Here is a 26,504-nt window from a genome sequence, read left to right as displayed (position 1 = left end):
CAATGACAGCTCTGGCCAGGGCTTGTCAACGGGAGACAAAAGCATAATCACAATAAATTCATTGATGCTGCATGGGCAAGACAATTTAAATAAACCGTTGCAATCGTTGGAGTTACTTTTATCAACTCAGGAACGATATTAAATTCAGCCAATCTGTAGACCAAATGATTTAGCACTCTATTTTTTTCGTATTTAACTGCTTCATAATATATAAAAAAATACTATAATTCATTCAAAACAAAGTTGCAATTAAGAATAGCAAGCTTAGAACAAACTTGTTCTTGTTCTTTTTGGCGTAAAGACCTACGTGGTCGTGACAGCATTTTACTGGCTTTCGAAACATATTTAGTACCACTGCGGGTAGTTAGTCTTGCTACGGAAAGACGGTCCATATGAAGGCTGAGCAGGTAGAGTTGATGAAAAAACGGGACATTGGATTTTCTAAGCAAACACCACATTTTATATAATACTTGAACAAGGAATTTCACCCAGTAAATAGTGAATGTTTGAAAATCTCTCATAATTCCTTTTATAAAGTAACCACTAAGAATTTTACCAGCAATTACTTTGCGACCAAGCATTTTGCGATCATTGATCTAAACAGCATAGTACACTAGCTACTTGTTTTTCATTTCTTAAAGCGCGCCCATAGATCTGTATCTTAAACTAATGTTTTTTTCAGTCCCTAAGCTCCATAGCAATAATTTATACAATCAATTCCTATCAGGTCAGCCAATTAAAAAACGAGATAAATTTGGAATTATCACATATACGATGGGACATTACCTCTTGATTAAAAAAAACGGGACTGTCCGGTTAAATACGGAACGTCTGGTCAGCCTATCCATATGTGAACCAACAAATGCACTGAATACAATACAGTATAAATATAAAATGCTTTATTTCTTTTCTATCGTCAACCAGAACGACTTGTACACCAAGTATATACCGTACACGCTATACGTAGGACTGATTATCCTGTTATGAGTACAGTCTGTTCGGGAGTTACGCAGTTCTCGACTCGGATTCAGAGATACGCAGTTTTCTAAATTTGACCGATCAAATGGCAATTGGCTACAATTTACTTTACCTTTTTTTCAATGCCGTATAAATTGCATTGTTGTTAAAAAAATAATAATTTGCTTAAATGCGAGACATATCAGACCTAATAGAAGTGTTTACTTTTCTTTGGTGTGATGGCCTAAGGGGACACGTCGTATTAGATAGTTAAGCGACCTAAAAGATTTACTATAGTGGACCTTATTAGATCGTTTCGTGTCAGATCAGTTTTTATGTCTTTTTTCATCTTACTTTCCGATCATTGTTTCATCTCTTGATTATTATTGAATCAGTACAAATTCAGCAGACGAGCTATACGAGATGTACGGTGACCTCACTGTCGTGCAGCGTATCAAGCTCGCCAGGCTCTGGTGGGCTGACCATGTTGTGACCCATGAAAACGGACGAACCAGCCCGTAAAGTCTTCTTATGCCGTCCACAAGTACAGAGGAGGTGTAGTATGCCCAAACTGAGGTGGCTCCCGCCACTGAGGCCGGAATAACGGACTGGCAAACGAAGGCGCGAGACCGTGAGCGGTTTTGGACACTTCTGAGGCAGGCCAATACCGCAAAGCGGTGTGTAGCGCCGGATAAGTAAGTAAGTACAGTGGAGCGCCGTTTATACGGGTACCTTTTATTCGGCCATCCGTTCATCCGTGCTGTTGAGAAATGACAGTTCAATATAAAGGTGACATTGCGTTCTGAGGAGTATATTCAAAAAATCGGTCATCCTAGCGCATGAGCATAGCAAAAAACAATATAATTCATAGCTATTTTCATATATTCTCTTTAGAACAACATGTAGTTAATAAAAACTGAGTAATTTTTAATCAAAACATACAAATAATTTCAAAAAAACCTAGGGAATTTGTGATTAAATATATCATTTGACTCATTATCCGTGTTATTCGCATATCCTGGCGAGGTCAAGTCCCGATGAGCCCGGATAATCGGCGCTCCATTGTAAATACACATTCGGCAAGGTAAGGTTCATGTTATCTTTTCCAATAGAACATTTTCATATTTATCTACATCTCATTTTAAGCTAAATTTGAAAATTTATCAACTTGAGTTCACTATATTACGCACATATATAATTTTTTTTTAAATATGGTTTGTTTTACACAAACTTAGCCTGTTCTCGACTGTCCCAAAATATAAGTCCGCATTTGAAGGCTTTCCAAGTCCTTCCAAGGAACAACATCCAAGCATATTTATTAGAATTAAGCATATCATTCAAATTTTCGGTTGAAGCGTTTTAGTTTTTCTTAATCTTGAGAATACATCAGAATCAATTAAATTTACGCGAATTTATATTTAACAACATAAGACGAAGGTATCTATTAGTTCTGAGCATTCACTTAGTCCGTTCTAAGAATACTCCATAGTCTCTCATGCGCCGTGAACGTTCATGGAAGTGTATCCACTAGTAACTAAGATGCCTGTAGATTACTTACGATTCTATTAACAATGAATAAGACATAGACTTCTGTGCAACCCCCCTCTCCCAAGCAAGATCGTTCAATTCACCATTACCTTCATGTGGTTTCGTACCCGCAAAAGGAAGTTCCCACAAATACGGTCGTTTCTAGAATCGAAATCAAACCGAACGCCAATGTTGACGGTTTAAATTGCATTTCTTTCTTTCCATTGCTTGCTTGTTGTATTTACCAAACTCAAATCATAAACACTATATTTATCCACCTTTTCACCATCTCCTCCTGACCATTGTCTCTTTTTTGCCTCCGGCGGTACGTCACCGCGAGCCGAGAACCCGGGAATGGTAATCCGATACTTTCTATTGCTTTTCGATCACGCGCCACCCCAAATACTGGGAGCAGCCGGCCGGTGGAACGGGCACGGGAAAGGCCGCGCCTCAAGCGTAAATGATTGTTTGCTGGCACCGTTTGTGCATTATACGGGATTGCGGGATGCGACGCAAGTTCTACACAGTCCATTAGCGAGCAGAAGTTCATCACCCAAACTTCCCCGCATAACGAGAATACCTTTCCCGGTAGGTGGAAAATATGTGAATGCGCTCCGAATTGAAATAAGTTCGTCGCCAGGCTTCGGAACGGTAATCGGAGCGGGTGGTTTATTTGTGAGTGATTAAAAATAAACGGAAGTTTTTCGAAACTCGAAGCTCTAAGCCCCGGGGCCGCCCATGTCCATGGACCTTACCTCGGGGGTCCAACAAAGCCAGGGAGGAGCCCCGGGTGTCGGCGGTGGTCTACGGCAGGGACTCGGTGCAAACAATTTCAAAGTCAGTCGCCTCTTTTTGAAAGTGATTTTTCGTTTACCTTTGTTCTGTTCAATCTGGCGCGCGCACTGGGGATGTTTATTTTGGACCATAAATGTCAACCGCTCCCGGTGTAAAGCGTGTGTGTGTGTGTGTGTGTATGTGTGGAAGGACCACAACAACCTCACTGGCCAAGAAGGGAATGGGCAAGGGAACGGGAAGCGATCACACGGTTCGATGAAGTTAATGACGTTGACAGAAGGGAACGAATCTTTCAGGTTTCGTGAGACGATCGTGAGACGAGGCCACAGCATTTCCGAAAAAATAAACCCACCGGTTCCCCAAACAATGCAAACCGCGAGCGCGGTGTCGTGCCTTCTGGTGAAATATTGTTACCCCTCGGGGTGAGACGGGGCCAGGCGGAACATTGGTCGGAAAACGCCAAACGATTTTTCCCACCCATGTTTGCTTGTCGGTCGTTATTTTGCCTTTTTAATTGAAATGAATGTTGTGCGGGGTCGTCTATTCGGTTGCAAAGGCGGGAACCGTCTTGAATAGGGAACAAGGTGAGGGATGAATTTAAGATTTTTTTCTTCTGATCCTATCTCAACTATATCTGCGTGCGTAAGGGAGCGCGCGGCAGTTTGCAAACGGGAACGGCTAAATTGACGATGACATCGTGACGGTGTCGATCGTGGATGGGGTGGTTGAGATTTGCTTTCAATTATTCATCAATCGTGCACGTGGGGAAGGCACGCATCAATTCGACAGGGGATATATAATGTTTGGATGGGCGATGCTTCCGTTTTCCCCCTGGTAGAAGGTGTGTGTGTGTGGTTGGGACAAATAAAACCATCCCCTGTGGAAAAGCTGAAGGAAAACCCGTGTTTCGTGCTGTACCGTTTGCCTCCAGCTGGACCAATAAAGATGAATAAAAATAAACATAAATACCATGGGAGCGAGCGTTGCCGAGGTGGGAGCTGGGAAATAAATCGACGAACAAGACAAAGGAATCATAAAAGTCGTAGCACAGCGAGCAGCTAATCAAGCCCAAGCACCGAATATTAGTACAAGTAGCTCTTATGGTAACGAAGCCTACGACAAAATAGACGGGCGTTGGTGGCGGTACTGTGAATCTGGAGGCGGCTCAATTAGTCTTGAACTTTGTGTGCTATTTTTGGCTGAATTCACCTCAGCTGTCCCTTGTTGCGATTTGCGACTTGCTCAAACGCGCATTTCGTATATTATGTACTCATTAAAATTAAACTCCACTTTCCGATTCCAATCCGCTGCGTGCAGCAGCTGATGCTGTTTAATGAAGCACGACTTTAATCACACGCTTTAACGCACACAATCGCGCCGTGTCCTTTCGTGTCATGGGTCCTGTTTGTCTTTCTGCCATTTGTCTGTTCTTCAGGACACTCGCAATGTCTCCAACCCTTCCGGTGGTGAGCCGGACTCGCCCGGAAGGGCTGCTGAAAGTGGCTCTTTCTTTGACCCGTTTGTGGCCGGATGATGATGATTATGTATGTGTGTGTGCGTGTGTGGATGCAGCTGTGTCCGGGGCGGTTGTTTGTTTAAAGAAATACATCTACGGGACGGCGCAACGATCCATCGTGGCGATCGTGGCCATAAAAGTGCATCCGTAGCGGAAGGACATTAAGAGGCGCTTGCGAGGTACGAGACTCATGTGTTATGTTTTCTTGGGTAGGGTTTAGTTTTGATGGGATGTGATGGGATGAGACGGACTCGAGTGTGGTGAAAGATAAACAAAAACCGCTCAAACTACAGACCTTTTGTGTATGTGTGTGAGGTTCAACGTAGAAGAGTAAATTTTGTAGGCGGTATTAAACACTTTGCGATGTTCAGATTTAGTTGGCATTAAAGAGGCAATTAACGGGTTGTTATCCGTCAAACACCCAAAGCCACTGGACACTTATTGAAGATTTCTCATAATTAGACAAAATAAACATGGATATGCCTTTTTTATCTTTTTCAAGGGTATTAATACAAAACCAAGGGAAAATAAGATTGATTTTACTAATCCACTGTGCAATCCATTTGCTAATCGTTCGATTAATTGATCAATACTATATGCCTGTGCTGTAAATGTTTGTAAAGAAACAATATACTCATTTCATTACTTTCACGAGGCATTGGCAATGGCAGGCAAGACACTGCTGAAGCTCGTTTTTGGTCGACCAGAAGGACAGCGGGTGCCGTGGAATCCAAAATAGAAGAGACAAAATTGCGCTATTTATGAAAGGACAATGCAATGCGTTAGCAGGCAAAGGAGCGAGACCTTGTGCGGGGTCAGAAACTCCTGCAGTACCCTCAGAATACGGATAAGTGATAAGTGAGGAAGTAATCCCTGCTTGAAGGGTTTGTGGTTTGAATTGTTGGGCTACTAGTCACATTGTAGTACTTCTGCTAAGCCAAGTTTACTGTCTAGTTTTTATCATTTGTGTGTAGAAAATAAAATATTTTTCATTTATAATGAGTAATCTACTATTTTCTTACAAGAATCCCTAGATGTTTAAGAAGAAAAAAAATGTTATAGATTGACTTAAAACAAAAAAAAAACATGTAGATCAACGAAACATGTCTAGAGTTGTGAAAATATTAAACACTATTTAATATCTTCTGCTGCACCATTCGTCGTGATGCTAACAAACCTTAGCCAATAGAACTGTTCAATCATGGAAATAACATGCGGCACGAAAGAAAAACGCATAAAACACAGCTCCCACTCATAACAATACAAAGGAGCAACAGACTAAAAAAAACAAGGCACCGAGCAATACATGTATGCAGCTCAGCCGGCAGCAACTGTTCACGAACGCCAGTGGAAAACTCATCCGACGATCGTACATCCCACATGCGGCGACCCTCCGATCGGTCGGGTCGGCACTTAAAATAAACAGCAATCATTTCGGTCTGTTATTATTGGGTGTCGGGTTTGTGTTCGCTGCGTGCCAGCGGTCTTGTTTTGGGATTTGTTTTTCTTAATTACAAACTACTTAAGCGATCGATTGTTTTGCCTCTCGATTTTGACAGCGATCTCGTTCGTCTCATTCGTTGGTTCGTTCGTTCGTTCGTTTGGAGGAAGCAGATCACCACCCGTTTTGGATCGCGCCCGGCAATAGATCGAACACGGTTGGATGCAGCAATTCATCTTGTTAATCGTGTCGATGGTGGGCCGAGGAAAGGAGCGCTTGGTTCTCTCTCTCTCACACACTCTCTCAGGACTGGATGAGGATATCGTTTACCGCACTTTAGTGGTCAGCCAGGCTGCACCGAACGGATGATAAATTTAGTTTCATGCGAACGATGCGGGAAAGTCCCTGGGTGTCTTCGGTGCGCAGTCGTGCCTTCCAGATGAAATAAATCATTTCTTTAATTTTTGTTTGTCATTTGTCACCGCGGCAGATTTTGGGAGCATCCGTCGCCGGGAAGATAGAGAACCAAGGCCACGGATTCGAACATGGTCTCACGTTTGTCTTCGTGCTCTCGCTGTACCGTTCCTTCCCTGCCCTGGACTGATGGGTTTTTGATGCGGCGTGGAAAAACTAGCCGAATTAACTGCCGAGCTACCAGGCCCTACTGGTGTTGGTGGTGGTGTTAGTACAGCAAACCGAACGGAATGAAATGAATTATGGTTCCGTAGGTCGTTAAACGGAGCAGCCCGTTCGATGGTGCGTGCGGGGTACAGCAGGACGCAAGCCAATCGGGGGGGAAAACAGGTGTTACGCGTAACAAGGTTAGCGTGGCTTGTTTGGTAGCAGCAGTAAGCAGTTTGGTAGTCGCGGGCTCGTACCCACCAATGAGAGAGGCGGCGGACGTGTGATAGGAAAAACGCCGGAAAAGCCAATGCAGTATGTGTGCGCCCGGCCGGTCGGTCGTGAGGTCGGCCATTGGATGCGGCTGTATGATGTGTAACGATTTGCTTTTAATGTGTTTGATGTTTGACTTTGTTTTTATGATGGCATTTATCTCACTGCAAAGCTTACGCTTAAGCTGGCTGCGGTTGTTTGCTGCAATGGTATAGTAAAGTGTTTTTTTGTGTGTTGGCTCTATTGCACTTTTGAATTTTGTTTTGTTTTTAGGTGCGATGCTGTGATTGGATTTAGATTTAAAATAAGCATTTTTAATTGTTGGAATGGTGGCTGATTTAATTAGATGGAGGATAAATCGAATGTACAAAAGGGTTCTTTACCAAAGAGGAATGGTTTGAATTTGTGCATAAATCACTATATAACCCTATATCAATCTCATTGTTTTCCAATTTTTTAAATTTTATTTGAATGTTTTTTATTGAATGTTCTTTTAAAAAGTTGAAAAAAGCAAATGTCAAAGGTCAAATTCAAAGTAAATTAGAAAACAAATAATTTTGATACATATTTTATTTACGCAGCTCTTTTAAAAACAGTTTAAGGATAGTATGTAAGCAACGCTATAATAGCTAGTTCTCGTGGCTTTTTAGAGGTTTAATAACCAATTATTTAATAATGGACGGTCCCGTGGTACTATCGTCATCTCTAACTACTTAATAATATGTCCGCCACGGGTTCAAGCCTATGATTGACCATCTCTCCGTAGCAAGGATTGACTATCCGACTGCATGGTACTGAATTAAGTCTCGAAAGTCTGTATATGCCGGCATGTCCACGAAGGACGTTATGCCAAATAGAAGAAGAAGCAGTGGCGGGTCAAGCCTCTCCGAGGCCCTAGGCGTTATGGTAGACGGGGCCCCTTCACCAAATCCATCGACGGAGGGGGGTTAGAATCGATACGAAATCGAACATCCACAATGACGGGGCCCCCTAGATCGCCGGGGCCCCTGGCGGCTACCCAGTCCGCCCACCGTTTAACGCGCCTCTGAGAAGAAGAACCAAAAATTAACAATAAGGACATAAGACAAATAAAACAAATAACGCAAAATGCAAAATAAGTTTGCATAAGGAATGGGATTTTTTCGGCTGGCTGTAGTTAAAAAACTAAGCAAGATAATTTGTTTCCAGGAAAACCCTTGGAAAGGTATGCTTACATGCAAAAATAAATCTACGAGCTTGCAAGGTGCCTGCCGTCAGTTATCCGGGATTTTTGCCATGGTGGACGAAGATATACGCATTTTTTAAGATCTACCTTCGATTTATATCACTTCCTCCTCAATTTTCGGGACAAAATTGTTGGAGTAGAGCTGCATCATGTTGGATGATCATCAGATCGCATTGAGTTTTGGCGTCATCGCTTGACATTGCGAAACCAGTGAACATGATATCTGCTTCCTGATATGTTTGTTCATGTTTTCTAGGTACTATTTTAAAGTTTGGCCGGCTTCATTCTCAGATTCCTTTGGAACCTCAAGTTGCTCAGGGACGTCGGCCATGTGGAACTGGGCTCTGATTGTTGTCTAATAGTTCCAAAATATTGTAGATACCGGAATAGGCAACGACGTCCACAAACTGCCGCATGGAGTCCGCTTTAGACGCTACAGGGTGCAGTTCTTTGATCCTGAACAAATTAGTTTCTCTGTTTTGGCCATCATGGTTAGAGTTCTATTGATAGAGCTTTCAAATTTGGTCTACTAACGCATGGGATATTATAAATTAAACTATTATTAAAATTTAGTTAGTGCGGGTTAAGAAAACCCATGAAAAATCAACAATTTTGTCCATTTTTCATACAAACTTTTCACTGAGATAATTTGTTTAAATTAAGCTTGTAAGCTATACAACCGCCAACTATAATAATCTGAAAGTATAACTTAAGGTTATACGAGATATGGTTCCTTGCTTTGCTTGGTTGTTTAGTAAGCAAAACTACTAACAAAATTAACGATGGAGCTATGTAATAGAAGCCGCTCTGAAAATCTGATGTTGAAGATGTAATAGAATTCCATTGAGATGATATAAAGTTAATATAGATTACTTGGAATGTGCATTACGGTTACTGTAACTGAATAATAACCTACCTAAATGTCTAACGTATTAGATAGTAGATTATCGATTCGCACACCAACCAAAACAGCAGCCACGTAAAAAAAAGTCCTTAACTGCACCGATGCGTTTCACCAGGCGCACGCGAACCCCTGGCGCTTGCAATGTTTTGGTTTTGTTTTGCTTGCCAGCATTGTCCGTCGGAGAGTTTTTCATCGTGCCAGCTCGCGTGAAAATCGGTCACCCAGCGGTGCGAAGCGCAGCCGGCACGGAACGCGATAACAGCTCGGTTGGAAAACTCACCCAACTCGTGGCCACTTCGCGAGGTTGGCCTGAGCGCTGGAGTGTGCATAAGTGTGCGCGTGTGAAAAGCAATCCGCTTCGGGGAAAGTCCCGGCGTGCTGTGACCGACGCACGCGAGCTACCCGAGCGGCCACGAATCATGGGCGTGAGAGGTTCGGTTCGTGTTGGGTTCGTGCCAAACCGGGGCGCAGCTGTTCGGCTGCTGGGGCGTGCAGCCCGAAGATCGAAGGGAACTCAAATGCAAACGCTTCCATTAGTCTGGGGGCGTTTTGTGTCAGTCGAACAACAGCACGGACCGTACACGTTTTCACGATACGTTATCTGCAGGTAGCTGCGTTCTTATCGAACGTTAATCCCGGGGGTTTCCGGGCAGGTTCTGTGTTTTGTGCGGTGTTTGTTTTTCCAATCTAGTGTGAAACTCGTGTACGTCGTCCTTCACTGTTGGTGGGGAAAAACATTCTTCAGTTTATCAGGGAACTGGGAGTAGAAAAATAATTTGAAATAATTCTGGGGCTAGCTGTGCTGTCCGGCTGTGCTTGAAGAGAAGTGTCGGACCGGCTTAGTGTGATGACAGTTTAATCATCGGCGCCAAGCGGTTCGGACCGTAGTTAATTTCGTGTAATTGTGTTCACTTCGTTTGACGAAAGAATTTCAATCGTGTTACTGTGTTACAGAGTCTGCAAGACAGGAAAGCATATTAATATCCAACCAACTACCAGGAACCTGATTGTGCTTTGTGTCCAAGCTATCTACCGAATAGCCTCACTCTCGTAAGACCGAAAGGATTACAGGAAAACGTTATCCTTTCGGGTATTACGCAGAAGGTTCCGGTATCGTGGCCAACAGTCGTCGGCACCCGGTCGGCAGTCGGATTTTCAATAAATAATCGTTAATTATTCAGCACAATTTACTCAATGAAATGGTTAGCGGTGAACGAATCCATTCAAATTTTATAATAATGTAGATTTATGGAAACCCATTGCACAGTGCACTTCTGCATCAGATTTTTGGCTGCTCCCGACTACCATATTCGCTTCCCCAGTGCACGGAGTGGTGGAAGGAAAGTGAAAAACGTGGTGCGAAAACCATTGCGATCGGAAGTGACGCGTGCCAAAAAGAAGGAATGAAAAACATCGAAACGTGCATGCAAGTGTGAGTGTGTTGATTATCGTTCGTATGAATTAAATGGGATGTAAGTGAAAAAAAACGGATCCAAATCCGCATCTGCGATAGGAGGAAGGCGAAAAGGTTTGTGCAGTGATATTTAAATCCCGATGACCGATGCCCGATGCGCCATGTGCCCAGTGTGAGAGTGCTGTGGAGAATAAAACGGAAGGATACAAATGTGCACCGTGCCAAATGTGCTATAAAATGAGCCAGACGAATAAAATCATCGGCTAGTCATTAAAAAGGGCAATTTGTGTGTGCGTGTGTGGGTGTCTCTGTGTGTGTATGTGTGTGTATTGTGTCCGATAGTGGATCTGTGCATAAGTGCACGTGTGCGTGAGTGTGTGTGTGTTTTTGCAATCCGTTAAGCGCATCGCGTCATTAGCAATCTCCAGTTGCGCAAGCGGAAGTGTTCGCGACGCTGCTGGAATCTGTATTCCCTCGTGGGACCAGATAAAAGAATAGGTTGATCATCGGATTTTACAGGTACGGTACGGCCAGGGGGCTTCTGGGTAATATGTGCAAATGATGAATAATGAAAAATTGATTGATAATTATCGAAAGCATTCAGTCGCTTTTCGGAGCAGTGCAGGCGTACGTTGCGTACGTGGTGTGCATGATTTTAACTTGGGCCGATGTTTGACTCCGGTAATGGATGCAGGAAAGAATTGCGCTGCGGTCGAATAACTCATAATTAGACTTCTTAAAAGGGGCACATCCGAAGGCCCCTGCTGCAAAGAGGAGCACCTTGATTGATAGTATTTTTGTTGTGGTGCTTTATGTTGCTTTATGTTATTTTAAAACAAATAATTATTTGGCCAGTGTGGTTGTTTGTCTACTTGTTTTCCGTATGTTTAGTTATAAGAACTATAATCTCCATGTTTGTTCATGATTAATGTTATTTTCATGTTTTTTTGTAATAACTTGTATAATAATTACTTTTATTTCTCACTAACTATACCTTTCTAGAGATCTTTTAAATGTGGTTTTATAAGACAAATAGAACATCACTTAAATCAATGTTACATTTTAGAACAGCATTTTCATGTTATCACTAAGTATTGCACCGATATTTATAATAGCAATTATGAAAGCTGATATTTACATCAGTTTAACAGCGTGGATTCTCGAGGAAATGCTTATTTACGATGGAAAGTACTCGGTCCAAATATAGTACATCATAAATTGTTCTTTTAACGAACGGTCGATTGGGCCATAGGTTTGCAAGTTTTACGGGATCAAATTTCCCACAGGCAAGGAACAGTTTTTTTTTCGAGGCCACTGTGTTTGGGCATGTATGACACTTTTTAACCCCGGAAGTTCCTACCTGTTACAGGCTCCAGAGCATACATCTACACAAACACAAAGCCAAAGGGTGATGTGTATAAACATGTTTTTTAACGAGCATTTACTGAATCATAGAGCATATCTTACGAGCCGCAGCAGTAGTCGACCGCTCTGTTTACATGTTTATTACCATTGTATCAGCAACAGCAGCAGTAGCAGCATCGCCAACAACAGGAGCAAATAGAAAAGGGAAGCTTCATCCTTACAGCCATTTACCGGTTTACGAAGTTTCGTGAATAAAAAAACACTAGGGAAACAAACCTGCCAGCAACCGTAACCATTCGGGCGACGACGTACCGCTCCGGTGTCGCCAGCGTTATGGGTTAAGATGATCGCAAAACGAGGCTGTATGGAGTGCCGTACGTAAAGTGTGCCGTTCCGCAACACAACCCCACATCTCGTGGAATTCCGTGTACTCGGTTGATGTTTCCTTGTTTCCGCCGATGGTGGATGCTTACCGTACCATGGCGGGGGTCTGTTTTTAAGCGCGCTCCAAGCAAGAGAGCCTTCTGAATGTAATAAATCTCTAATGAAGATTGCTGCCGCCGGCCTGCCGCGAACGTGTGTCTGCGGGCTGTAGCCATGAGTGGCCGAAACAAGGCTGAATGTTGTGCAGCTTCGCTTTGATAAAAATCAGTCTGATGGTATTAAGTTTTTGCTCATTTCGCCACGCGCATCGTACAAAGCGATTTATTGTGCGGAAGTGGCGATCGGGATGAGGGTCGCTGTTTTGCTTCTACATGAGGCTTGCATTTTGAGATGAAGCAAAAATCTGGCCTGTTTTACAGCTCATCCGTTGTCTGTAGGACCATTGTGCAATTTCTGGCTTTCAACGGAAGTGTTATAATATTTGAAATTCATATTATAATGAGGAAAAGTTGGTTTCATTGCACTGTGGGCTCTCTGATTTGTTATTTGTTAAATCTTATACAACATGCTGATGGGATAAAGACATTAAAAAAATGACACCACCGTACTGCGTGTCAAATTTTACCAGAAGAACAGGAGGTATTTAAAAAAAACTCTTTGATGACTTCTGCTTCAAGTTGTATATGCGTTCATTTCCCTTCATTGTGAACAACTCAATATATTCGTTAATATTAATAAAACCCTCAAAAGCTGATGACAGGTACCGCCCATCCACGCTTGCCGCATGATCCGAGCTGTGCTGGACGAGAATTTTCTGGTCATCCGCGGAAACCAACACATCATACATGCTTCCGCTTTTCAGTTTTTAATATAAAAATTCCACTGTGCCAAAATGTCTCTCATCTCTTTGCGCGCGTTTCTCAGTGCACCGAGCGGTAGGAGCAAACCACATATTATGCCCGAAATATGGGTGCATGCTGTTGAAATGGATACAAAAAATGCAATAATTGCACCAAACTTGACACAAGCGGAAGAGTGCTGACGAGCTGTTGGAACAATTACTACAGATGATTTAAATACAGCTGGTGGCGATGGAATTTTATTTAAACGCAGTGAATGGCGTGCGATTCACGGGAATGGACTGATTTATGTGTTTTCTTTGTTCTATGGTACGAGGAACAGTGTTACATTAAATCGGGTAATATTTTTTCACCATTATCAATGCAATATAATTGACTGAATGCATAAATCCAATCCTTTCAATGCGTACAGCTTGTCAGCATCCATCCTGCTGTTAGTGAGAAACAGTGCCAGAGTATGAATATGATAAAGGCTTTCTGATTGCATAGTAATTAAACAAATAGTAAATAAAAATGGAACAAGATTCTATTGAAAACAAAAAAGTGAATGTGTTTGAATTCAGCTTTATTTAACCATGAGGCTTAAATGTATAATATTTAATTCATGAACGAAAACGAAAGACCGCGACAATTTTGTTTTGGAATTGGGATATCGTAAAAGGGCTGTTTTTTGTCTTATTCAGGAGAAACAGCTTTGCAGGATTGTTTAAAAGGGCTGTTTTTAGATATCGCGAAAAAAACTATTCAATGTTGATATAAAATTACAAATCACAAAGGAGTCAATAGTTTACTACTCACCCGATAAATGTCAACGATTTTTTCCAGACTTGTAGATTAAGGATATTCCCTGAAAGAATGTATTCGATTCTTTCAATCAAGCATTATTTCTTGCAAAATTAGATAAGCTAGGACTTCTCTGCTCGCTCCTGGAGTGACTTAAATTTTACGTAGGGAATTGCTCGTACGACATCAACATATGCACATTTCTAATAAAAACAGTCAGTAGCTCTCAAAGTCACCAATGTCACCCTCGCTTTTCCTCCCGATATAGTTAGTTTGTTTGCTGGCGACGCAAACATTTCGCGCCTATACACAACACAAGAGACTACATGCTCCTGCCAGACTGTCTCGATACCTTCTGCTCGTGGTGCAAGCGCAGTGGTCTGACCATCTACATTGAGAAATGCTTCTGTGTGTCTTTTTGTCGGTGCAATAGCTACTCCAACAGCTTCCTACTTCATAGACGACGCTGCAGTTAATCGACAAATTTATGATAAAGTCCTGAGCGTTCCTCTAGATTCAAATTTGAATTTAAACCAGTACACAGGTGATGTTGTTACCAGTAGAAACCAAATACTTGTCCTGGTTATCCGAATAACTGAAAAAAATGTGATCCTGCATGGATTGATACTGTCTACAGTAGTATCGTTCGCTTGGTCTTGAAATATTCGTGCGTGTTTGTCTGGAGTATAACACTGCTTTTTCGACTTGATTCAACTGAAACTCACGCAATATGCCAGAGGCCTGCTTCCCGGGCAGGATCGCAATAATCGTCCTTCATATGCTGCACCGTGCGGTCTTCTTGGCCTTGAGCCTCATCCGGTTAGAAGAGGCAATGCACAGTGCTCTTGCATCGCTGGCCTGCTAAATGACTGTATCAAGTCATCGCTTTTGTTGCATCGCATCGATACCTACGCACCACCACTTCCGTCTAGAGAGACTCTATGGGTTGTTAAGCCCCGCACCAGCGCTGGTTGGACCGACTTCATGTTCCGCAAGTCAGCTGAATTTAACACTGTTTCTAATTATTTTCAATTTAATATTTTTAACCCAGTGCTTCAAAGAACGCCTTCGGCTTCTGCCATGGCCGCAGTGAAATTTGATAAATGGCTTGATTTTGCTATTTATTTTTTTACTGTTACCCATCCTAATGAGGTCGTATGGCCCGTTGTAGATTAACTAACTAAATAATAATATTAATATTTGCAATTGGTAATCGTGTTTGGATTAATCGCGCGTTTCTAAGGGTAATTAGCTATTGTTTTTACTGTGAGTAAATCAGGCAACGTTTTTGAGGATTAAATCGCTGACCTCCAACGAGATGGAAAGTAATGTGACACATCAAGTTGGACAAACCAACCTCTACGAATTGCTGAAGAACTGTATGAAAGCATGTATTTATAATATTTGTTGGGAAGACCCTTTTTTTAATAATTTGGTCGGATATGGCCTATGTTACTTATGTGGCTCGGATCTGTTCTAGCTTCTGTGGATCTATTTGAAATACTTAACCTAATCCTAGTAGTCCTAAATACTTGTTAATAACCTAGCCATATCCATTTCTAACTTTTAAATAAATTATTAAACACAGTTGTCAACATCGAATAGAATACTTTTGTCCTGAAACGCACTGTTTATGAAACATATTTACTAATATGTGTCCACAGTGCAAGATTAATAATCACTTTTATACTACACTGATCTTCATATACCGACAAATTAGGGTCACTTATGTGAAATATGGAACAAAAATGATACGAAAACAATATGCTCCTTGTGTTGCTCATTCCTCTCTGGAGCAACCGCTTTAGTAGTGCACAAATAACTGAGTTGCGATGCATCATTAGAGGCAGCAAAGAGCTGATTGCCGGATGATATTAAAGTAGGGAGTTCGATTAAAAGATAAATCTCTTCAATCGGTTCCACTTCATACCACCGGACAGCAAAAAAAAAACCTTCTGAAATTTATGACCCCCGGGCAAAAGGGACAGCCCAACAAACAAGGGATCGTTTTTGTGGCAGCTTGGAGCATAAATGACATCGTTCAAGAAAGCGGCCCGCTTGCCGTTTACTCTCATCAGCAGTACAGCCAGTGAGCGTGTTGGAGTAGCAAGTTTGCTTTCATCCTGTAGACGCGATGCCACACTGTAGATGGCCTCACTGTTCCGGTCCATTTGTTCCGACGCTGACTTTACTGCTTGCTGGTAGGGCGCACTGGGTACGGTACAATCTAATTCCCTCGAGCATGATTATTATTGCGAGCAACCCCTTTCAGGGCACCCGGGTATCGCAAGACGCGACATCAGTGTGAGAAGACATTCCCTTGTCAAGCCACAAACCAAACAGAACATCAACAAAAAAAAAGAGCAAAAAGTGAAAACAAAACGAAAGGAAAAGCAGCAACATTTATGCTAAAATATACAAAAACCTCACCAACTCACCAGGGAGAGGTAATTCTTCGGCATCCTTCGGGCGGGTAGAAAGACATCAGGCGCTGCTGTTGCGAGCGCACCATCGTCGGGGAGAGCAGCAGCATAGCACAGCATAGCACAGTTCTGATTATTTATGAAATATGTGTGCGGTTTGCATCCACCCGGAACGGTCCGGGTGTGTTTTCTGCGAACCCAAAAGACGCACCGGCGGAAGATGAAAATGAAGTGCAAGGCCATCCGAATGAGGGATGGTGGTTGGGTGGTGTTTAGAAAAAGCGGCAGCACTCGCTGCAGGCTTGTGTACGGGTGCCGACAGTCGGGTTCATTCATAATTTACTGCACTGAGCAGTACGAGTGACTACAGTACGGAACGTACTGTGGACGTAAGGAGCGCAAATTCAATTAAACGCCAAAAAGGTGAACCCTTTTGCAAAAGTGGGGAAGGGTCGGGCCACACGAGTCGCCCGGCCGACCGATGGCACACTGGAGATGCGGGTAAGGTTGTTTGTCGCAACGGCACGGCGGCATGCCATCTATTAATAGGAGGCGGATTATATCTAATGGATCGTTTGGGGATGTGATTGTCAGCAAGTGTCCCTTTGGGGCAGAGTCGAACGAACCTCGTTGGGTTGTATGCAAAACGGGCCATAATGGAGCTAACACGAAATAAGGGTTCAATCTATTTGGAACCGCTTAAAACTCCCGGAATTCCCCGCAGCGCAGGTGAGGCTCCTCCGACGCAAGGGAAGCGATTCGGGATATTTCAATTGTGAAGTGACTCCGTTTCCTTTCGTTGCGCTTTCTCGACAATCGAGCGCGTGTGTCCTTCTTTTCATCAACAGGAAATCCCAGAGGTGCGACACATAAAGTGGTTCGCACACATTCTTGGGAAAAGGCTGCCAGAAAGCGGGGCAGAACGTGATGGATGAACAGCACAGGAAAAGGATTTCTTTCGCTGTTTTGGTGGGGGGAGGGGGGGTGGTATTCCGCACAAGACACAGTAGAAGAGGGGCAAAAAAAAAAAAGAAAAGAGTAGAGACATTTCGATATTTGCTGGCTTTTACCAGTGAAAGAGGAATGCCCGATCCAGCCGGGGAACCCAAAGGACAGTCTATTTATGTAGCCATTTATATTCGAACTGTCCGGTACACGATTTATATTTTATTCATCGATGGACATTGAAAATTCCACCCGGGACGATTCTGGTAACGAACGTCATCTGCTGATGCTGCTGCTGCTGCTAGTTGGTCCCCATCGTTGCTGTCCTGTCCATTCACTTCCCCAGCTGCCGGTTTCCGATGGGAGTGTGCCTTTTTATTTGCTTTCGTTTGCCATGCTGCATCTTCTGCAGCTGTCCGTTGCTTTCCGCCTTCTGGGACATTTTTCACTGATTTTTCTAGGTTGTAAAATTAGCTTTCCTCGTCTATCGGTATTCCTCTGGCCGTTTCAGGGGGTCCTCTGTCCCGCCCAGGAGGTGAGTGGTAGAATATTTATCAAACACTTTTCTCTCCTAGACTCTGTTTTTGCTGTTGTTTTTAGCTTGAGTGTGATTTTTCTCACGATGCGCCGTCACAGTGGCTGCCGGTGGATGCACCCAACGGTGCATGCTGGCTGCCATTGGCATGCGACGATGATATTTTGCTGCGGTTCGTTGATGGTACTGTGAAATGTATGCATCAGTCGGAAAATACTATGTATGTGTGAGTGTTTGTACGTGCCGAATGCATATTGAAAATCTATATCGGGGACAACGTTTCACCATGTTTCGCTAAACGACTGCTCGGTTTGCTCGAGTAGCTGTGCATAAGGTGTTTGCTATGGAGTTGTTAGTGCTTCTTTTTCTGTCTCCGTAGTACTTCATCCGTTTCTAGAAAGTATAAATATTACAGGTGAAAAAGACAGCAGTTTAAGCTGTCAAGTGCAGTGGTTGGTGATTGAGCTGAACAGCGCAGTGGCACACTTGTATTGATGGATGCATATTGCTAGATGTTCACTAAAGAAACAGTGCTTGATGAGCCAATGTTATTTGAATTCGATGGGTATTGAATTACGTTGCAACTGTGTAAAGACGATCATTTGGAGTTTGAAAGAGAGATTAAACTGTAAATTATTGCAACTTTATGTAATAGGATTAGGTAGAAGTCTCATACATATCATGTAATAAAAGATGTCATAAAATATAACTATCATTCGATAACATTAGGTAACGTCCTTGCTGCCAAGTTTTCAGTATAAGACACCAATTGTGGTTTATATAAACATAAAATTTTCATAGCAAATATAAATTTATATCTGTAAGGCCTTTACGCGATCCCGTAAGCCGAGCGGTCCCGTAGCACAGTCGTCAACTCGAACGACTCGTATAATATGTCCGTCTTGAGTTCAAGCCTCAAGAGCAAGTCTTGGAGTCTTGGGTTCAAGGCTATCCCGCTGTGTGATACTCTGTAATTCAATCAACATAATTATTGGAACCTTACAACAGCATGATAAGAGGCTTCTAACGTCCTACATAAACATAAACATAACATAAACGTTACGAATTTGTTAGAGAGAAAAAGAGATAGGAGAAAAGGGAGAAAAAGCAATGCAAAACGATAACGATCTCGGAGACAAGTCGAACATTATTATTAAACGAATCGGCAAAATAAACATACTATTTTTTGGCAACAGCTAAAGTAATACAAAAAAAAGTTTAGCGTTTTCAGCACTAAATAATGTTTCCGCTTCGTTGTCTAGCAATAATAAAATATATGTTTTCTTTAACCAATAATACTAACTGCTAGTACAAGCAAATCAACTTAATGTTAGTCGGTGGTTTGAACGTTAGAAGGTAGGTGCGTTAGAGGTAAAAATTGATGCACGATGTCACTAATTGCTTTCGGAAATTTGATAAAAACCATTATGAAATTCGCTGAGTTAGATGTGCAATTAAGCGAAATGGCTATTATAAAACTTACAAATACAAAAAATCACAACCAACGAATCGAAAATAGGTTGATTCAAACATTATATTTTACATCACTTTAACAACATGTCGATCCACTAATTAACTCGTCGAAACCAGCTGTGGCGAGAGTTTGCAAGAGATGTGCGTTCTTTGGATATGTAATTATTAGCTGCCAAGTCCACACGTACGTGTATAGATCAAACGGGTTTAAAAATTTAAATATTCTATGGTTTTTTGTTGTTCGAAAATGTGTTTCTAAACGTCTGTTTGATTAGATTAAAACACACACATACACACCCCTTACGCGTGAAAAAGCGTGTAAAATACGATTACCCATTCATCTGCCTGTCAACCACATACCGTCTTCTATCGTGTTTATTTACGTCAACAAAAAACATTGTGTGAATTGTATACGCATAAGTGTAAAAAGCAAAAACAAAAAAACATATGAAAGAAATGTCTAAAATCGTTTTGACTGAAATTTCATCAATTTATGCTTTACACATCTGCACACGTTCAAACCGAAACCAGGCCTGAGGGTGGAGTGGTTTGAACATGAACAATTCGAATTTGGACGAATTATTTCAACTCTGTAGCAAATTAGGCCTGTGGCTGTATGCGAACGGATAAACCGGTCTCGTAGAGTTTGATGATTTGTTGGTACAAACCAAATATTATCTTTTTTCTCTCTCTGTACACAGCACACAGCACGGTGCATATGGTGCAAAAATTTGGTCGAAAAGTAGTATGGCTCGTGTTTCGAGCAGCAAATTAACATCATTATCAAAACACAGACAGTCATTTGGCCAACATTGCCTGAAAGATTGGTTAAAAATAAAACTAACTGATGTGTGCAAATACTGTGAAACCAAATTGTGTTAAGCTCGCAATGCAGTGCTCCATTTCCGGAACGAGAGTTTGCAAAAACGGTGTGCGGGAAAAAAATCTGTAAACCCATAAAGTGGTCTGCGTTTCAGTGTTACTTTTAAACGTCATTAAATTGGCAATGCGTAAGGTACCGAGACGGTTTTTACAGGGAACTCTATTTCCAGACGCAATTGAATTTGTGAATAATTTCACTACAGAGTGGTTGGTTGGATGTTTGAGAGTATTTTTTCCCCTACTCGTGATAAATTATAATAATCGTATTAAATTAATGAAAACATGGGTAATGCCTTCCATTCCTCTGCGTGCGGGCAGAAGCTGAAGAAACGGGGTAGGTAAATAGGGAGACGCATTTAAATGCTGCACAATCCTCCACATCACGCCAACCGACCAAGAGTGGCATCAAAATGCACATGCGATGTAGTTTGATTGCGTGCACAGAGAAACGTTTACGGTCCTCCCCAACGAACCGGTGAACCGATACCAAACACTACAAATGGTTTCAATTAAAAGTGGTAACATAAACAAACAACACAAAATTGATCAACCACCCTCTGGTTCGTGTTCTCCGCCTCGGTAATGATCGGTAAAGGGCTATTTGCATGGAAAGCACAACTGATACATCTCGGGCACCATATAGGTTGGCCACAAAAATGCACAAATGCAATGTGTGGAAGTGTGTTTGTGTTGAGTCGCAATTGGTAGTGCCACTTTTTATGGTGGTAACGCTTTACCACTAGCAGCCATGTTGCGCATGAGTCCAGCAACACAAAAACGACAAAATTAAAACAAAAATAATTAACAACAAAAAAAGCAGCGGGCTTGGGTCACCTTGGTCAAAGGAATGTGCGTAAAGTGTTTGCCGATCATTTATAGGCGATATTTGATAGCATTAAGGTTCATAATTTAATGCCGCGTATCGAATGCCTCTAGTCACGAGTGGATTTGAGATTCACACAAAACCTGCCCGTGTCGGTGGTGGTGGTGGTGGTCAGAGGCTGGTTGGTTTATTTAAAGCATTTGATTTTAATTATAGCGTTTTAATGTTATTTAATTTTTAATCCATACAGATTTGATGCTAAGCTTGTTGCTAATCTGGTACGTGTGCGAGAGAGGAGCGGGTATGGGGACAATCGAAGCGACATTTAAACTGTATCGTTGCGAACGAGGGATAACACAGGATTACAATACTCTTTATGGTATCGTTTTAATTGCATCATTACATTGAATGGATGACTTTTTTTTGCCCGAAGTTATGAATTTATCTGCTCACTAGCATTAGCTCATGTGTAAAGTGTTTTGAACCAGTTCGCGGGTACGTTAGATTGGGTAGATTAATTGAACCAACTTCATAGGCAAAATAAAATTTAAAACAGCATTATGAGCTGTTGAACAAATCTTAACTTATTTTGGTGATTTATGTAAGATTTGATTTCCCTTTTAAGCTAAAGAGCTTTAAGTAAGCATCGGTCGACGATGGTGCCCACGTGACGGACCGTCAAGAATATCCATCTGATCGCAAGGATCTGGAATCAGGAAGATTTACTGGAGACATGGAGGCTGGGTGACATTAACTCAGTATTCTAACATGGCAACAGATGGGACCGTTTGAATTTTCGACCGTTTACACTTCTTCATACGATCTTGCCCTTCAGGATCTTATAAACCCAGTCCCAGATTTAAAATTGCATCAGTTGCTACTGTTTTCTAAAAATAAAACAAACAGACTTGATTACTAAAACACGATAAATGATTCTTCATCATTTTAAAATATCTCGGCTTTGCGGATTACATCGACGGCACTAATGCCGTATCAATTAGATTGATGGTTAATGCGACTATGAGAAAGGATCAGATTTCCAGAACCCACTTGGGAAGCATGGAAACAAGTTAACGATGAAATCCTCGAAGTAGAAGGGGAGCTTTTATGTAGTTGAACGTACATCAGTGAAATCTGGATACCCATCATTCAGGGAAATCCAAATGGTAAAATGAGGAAATTTAGATGATTTTAAGAATGAACGAAATGTTAAATGTATCTTACACAAATTTCCCTGGTATTACTTTATGGCCATGAGCCGTGGATCTACCGGCTGGAAACAAGCCATTTTTTAAATAGAAAGTCTTGACGGAGGTGTAGGCCGGCTACAATACAATATGATGATTGGTGAATGTTATGATGATGCTGAATTCTTGCCTTACCAAACCGTCGGTGTTTTTTGTATTTGAAGGATCGATAGATGGATTGAATTGCTATTTATTATGAGGGAATTATTTTATTGGATAAATAGCGAACAAAACTTCATTTTGCAATCTGTAGTGATGGTTGTTATGAGTAGTTTTAAAATAATTCGTAAGGTAATTTAAAAAATTTCGATTTAGGACAATTTATAACCAAGCTAGACTATACGAAACAAAACATGAATGAAACTGATCGTCATAAGAATATCGTTAGACCCTAGAAAAGACTTAAAATTTTAGTTCAATAATGTTCGATTTATACTTACATTACTGTTTGACTGCATTGTGGAATACTAGGGCATTTAATTACACCTAACTAGGAATGATTCTATATTAATTGTTTACCACCCACGAAAGAGATAAATCGAATTACGAAGATGAGTAAAACTTCTTAACGTCAGGCTGTAATGGCAGCAAATGTTTGCCCTTGCGTTTTTGACAAAAATACAAAACATAATCATTTGATTTTATTGTAATACAATTGCTGCTTCTAGCTCTACAAATTAAAACTTAAGCTATGCTTAAAAAGCAGACAAGCTATCATGCTTTGTTTGTTTCTATTCACACTCCCTTTAGCTGTAATTTAGTGTATGAAAAAATCAAAGTACAGCATCCACATAAAAAGAGATAATTATTCGGGGGGAAAAGTGCAAAACGGAATATTGCTCGCCCTTTTCCAAAATTGCCCATAGATCCTTGGTCAACTGATTTAAAACAATTTAACCAAACTTCGAAAAAAGGGTGTTGCCAAAACCGCTGCAAGGAGAAAAAGTTTGTCCAACAATAGGATTAGGAGTCCCTTCTCTTTCTCCCCTTGTTAGTAACCTTTTTCTGTTAGGTGTTGCCATCGTTTGCCATCTCCAAGAACATCTCTATAGGCACAAACGGTGAAACGGCGATCTTTCACATTCCTTGCTTGAGCGCCAGCCGTCCTGCCCACTTGTGTTGTGAAATAAATTTTAATTAATGTGAGAGAAACTTTTTAATCCTCCGTGCGAAGGTCACTCAGGCTCTCAGGCTCAGAATGTGGGATATGGGTGGAGTCGTCGTGTTGAGGAAAGACGTAACTAACGCTAAGCATTTCCATGGAATTTGCTGCCCATAGTGGTATAGCTTTGCTCGAGTTGTGGGTAAACGGGACGGGAATAGAGGGGCGCTCGAATGCAGATGAAATTAAAATAGAACAAACAGCATGGACCTGTTTGACCTGTACCGATGATTGACTGCTGGCAGAGAGATAGAAGTAGCAGCCCCACCATCGTTCCATCCAGATTAGGAGGTATGCTAATGAGAACGTCATGTATTACGGTTTGTGTTGAATTGAGAAAATTAATATGATGTGTGGCGTCGGCGCATCCGCTCGCCATCGAAATGAATCGGATCTGTCCATATGGGCTTGGGTGGTTTTAATAATTTCATATACATATTACCGCTACCGCTAGGCCTGTGATCAAACTCACATGCTGGATGGTTCGTTTTGCACCGGAAACAACCCTCACTGTGCAGCAAATGCTTCATCGGCAAGCAAATGGAACCACAGCACCACACAAAACACGGCCTTTCATGTGCCGTGCGCGTAAGGCACTCTGTGGCACGCGCGATCTGCCGTTCACGAATAATTTGTTCCCAAAGTCATCGCGCTTATGCGAGACCATTTATCAATCGAAGTACAGTCGCCTCGGTGCGTTTTTCCCCGGACGAGAGTTTTCCGACCTTTGAACGTGCGTTCATTTGCTACGTGTGGCGTCTTTTGCGGCAGAGCGCGGTCGCCTTGTTCGATATGCACGTGAAGGCACGGCATAAGCGTGCGCGATAATCAAATAAACATTTTTCTTGTGCTTTTCAATTGGGTACCGTTCCTTTGGCGGGAAGTTCGTATCGGTAAGGTTGGAAATTGAGTGGCAGCCCACAAGCCGTCGGAAGTGGGAGTGAGCAAAGGGACGGGAGCAAAAAGATGCCTAGGACGTAGGAGGTCTGTTGTACTGCCGTTGCCTTAACTAGTTCCTTTGTTCATGTTCTTGTTAATTACATTTTAACGTTCAACCTCGGTTTCGAACCACCGAGGGCGGGTGCGAAAAGGATAGCCGGAAATGTGTATGTAGCTGCGGTGCTTTTATTAAAACTGTAATTTAATGAGTTTTTTTTAATCTTTAATGGTTAGTTCTTCTGTATTTGATTTTATTAAAAACATTGCTTGGCAATGCAGTGCAGTTAGTTCTGAAGTATAATTACTTAGCTTTGTAAATTTTTTGAGCTATTTTGATGAGTTTACATGAATATTTTTATAGATGAATAAATTAATATTTATTGTTGTAGTGAATTATCAATATATTTCACTTTTCATTTATTATCTATATTTATAACTGGTAATAATTCAGATTAAACTGATTGAGTAGTATGTGTAAAAAATACTTTAGGAAAACATCTAATATTTATTTTTGTTCGATGCGTTTTTGAATCAAATTACGTAGTGAGATTTGATGCTTATAGCTACCGCAGCCTATTTTTTAATATAAAATATGAAATATCACATTCCAAAGTAAATGAAATGAACAATAGATAAATAATTCAGATTGCTGGAAAATTGCTAAATTATCATATAGAAGAATAGCTACACATTCCATTCACAACACTGTGGAACTTTTTGAGCAACCCATTGGCGCACTACGACAAGCGACAGAGAATCTCCCTTTAGAGGAACTCTTGCGGTAATTGCAGCTCGCACATAATTTCCTTCGCGATCATACGCTTTTGGCAACTGTGCCCGTTTGCTTTAAGTGGGTGTGTGTATAGGAGTTCTTCTCAAATCGTGAGGTCGAAGTGGTTGCCTCGCACAGGACGCGTCAAAGCAAATATTCAATTTTGGGTGGAGCCATTTAAATTTCGGTCACAGTGACGCGCGTCAAAGCAAACTCAACGTTCGAAGCGGAAAGTCTTGGGGAGAGTAAACCGCATTTGCAAAAAAACCCGAATGGAAGAATGATAAATTGTGGAAGCAGCCAAATTGCCTAATGGAATTTAATAAGCTTTCTCCGCTGCGAGATAACGCCTAACAATCGGGGGCCGTTCGTGTCTGCGGCAGGTCGAAGCCTGGCTTGTAAACTTTATAATGATCTTCAGTGTTGTATAGTGAGTTTCATATAGAACTGAAACCGCTGAAAAACAGAGCAAAACAAAATCCAACGTAAGTTGGGCCATTGACATCCAGCGCGGGCCAACGACATGCTGGATCATATCCGATTTCTCCCGCCATGGCATTGAAAACGACTTGGTCTGTTTAAAACGTCCGCGTCCTTCTGCTTGTTTTCCATTTTTGGAGGATCTAATCGGCTCGACGGCTGCCGAAACTCGAACGACAAATATGTATTACGCCTAGGCTTGACTAGAAATAGTGGCACTGGTCCAAACTGGGATGCAAGCGTGTATGTGTGTGTGTTGTATGTGTTATTTTTTCGTATTTGCTTTACTCCCTACCATGTCAGTTCATTCCTTCACACGAGGGCAAGGCGCCAGACGCAATGTTTTAGGCCTCCAGTTGTATGCTCCACATTTGCATAAAATCGCGCCAGCAATAGGCACTGAATAGTGCAGCGACCGCCCAGCCAATGTGTAGTCGGACATTAGGGAGTGACAAAAAAAAAAGAGTGCAAACTGGAGATGGTTCAACGGATGGGAACCGATGGATGCCATCTGGTTAGAATGACAAGTTTTTCATTTGTGTGTTTTCTATCGCAGCATTGTGTTCTTCCTCTTCTTTGCCAGTGTCCTTCACTTTATGCTCCAATCCGGCCTGGTGACATTTTACGATGATGCGATGGATGTTGCTTTATGGGTTTGGATTTCGATTTGCTTTAGATGCTCGTAGAGATGGGCACACAGCAGCATGAAGCTGAGTGTGTTGTAGCAGGAACAAAGCGATGGGACGAGATTGAAACGT

The 26,504-nt window shown here is 41.8% G+C and overlaps 1 protein-coding gene across 5 annotated transcripts in view; it reads left to right on the top strand.

Annotated features, from left to right (window-relative positions):
• The first annotated feature begins 9,777 nt into the window (after positions 1-9,777).
• Positions 9,778-26,504, top strand: part of LOC1274515 (uncharacterized) — a 142,341-nt gene continuing 125,614 nt past the window's right edge. The window contains exons 1-2 of one of the 5 annotated variants that reach the window (XM_061643917.1): positions 9,778-9,866; positions 10,527-11,192. The gene's annotated coding sequence lies outside the window, so the exon portion shown is untranslated. Of the gene's footprint in view, positions 9,984-10,440; positions 11,193-26,504 lie in introns of all 5 variants that reach the window. The other 4 variants (XM_061643919.1, XM_061643918.1, XM_061643920.1 and 1 more) reach the window with 4 other exon arrangements.

Source organism: Anopheles gambiae, chromosome 2, assembly GCF_943734735.2.
Source record: "Anopheles gambiae chromosome 2, idAnoGambNW_F1_1, whole genome shotgun sequence".
Taxonomy (NCBI): Eukaryota; Metazoa; Arthropoda; class Insecta; order Diptera; family Culicidae; genus Anopheles; species Anopheles gambiae.
The sequence above is the reverse complement of the archived record's forward strand: the minus strand, read 5'-3'. Positions and strand labels throughout refer to the sequence as shown.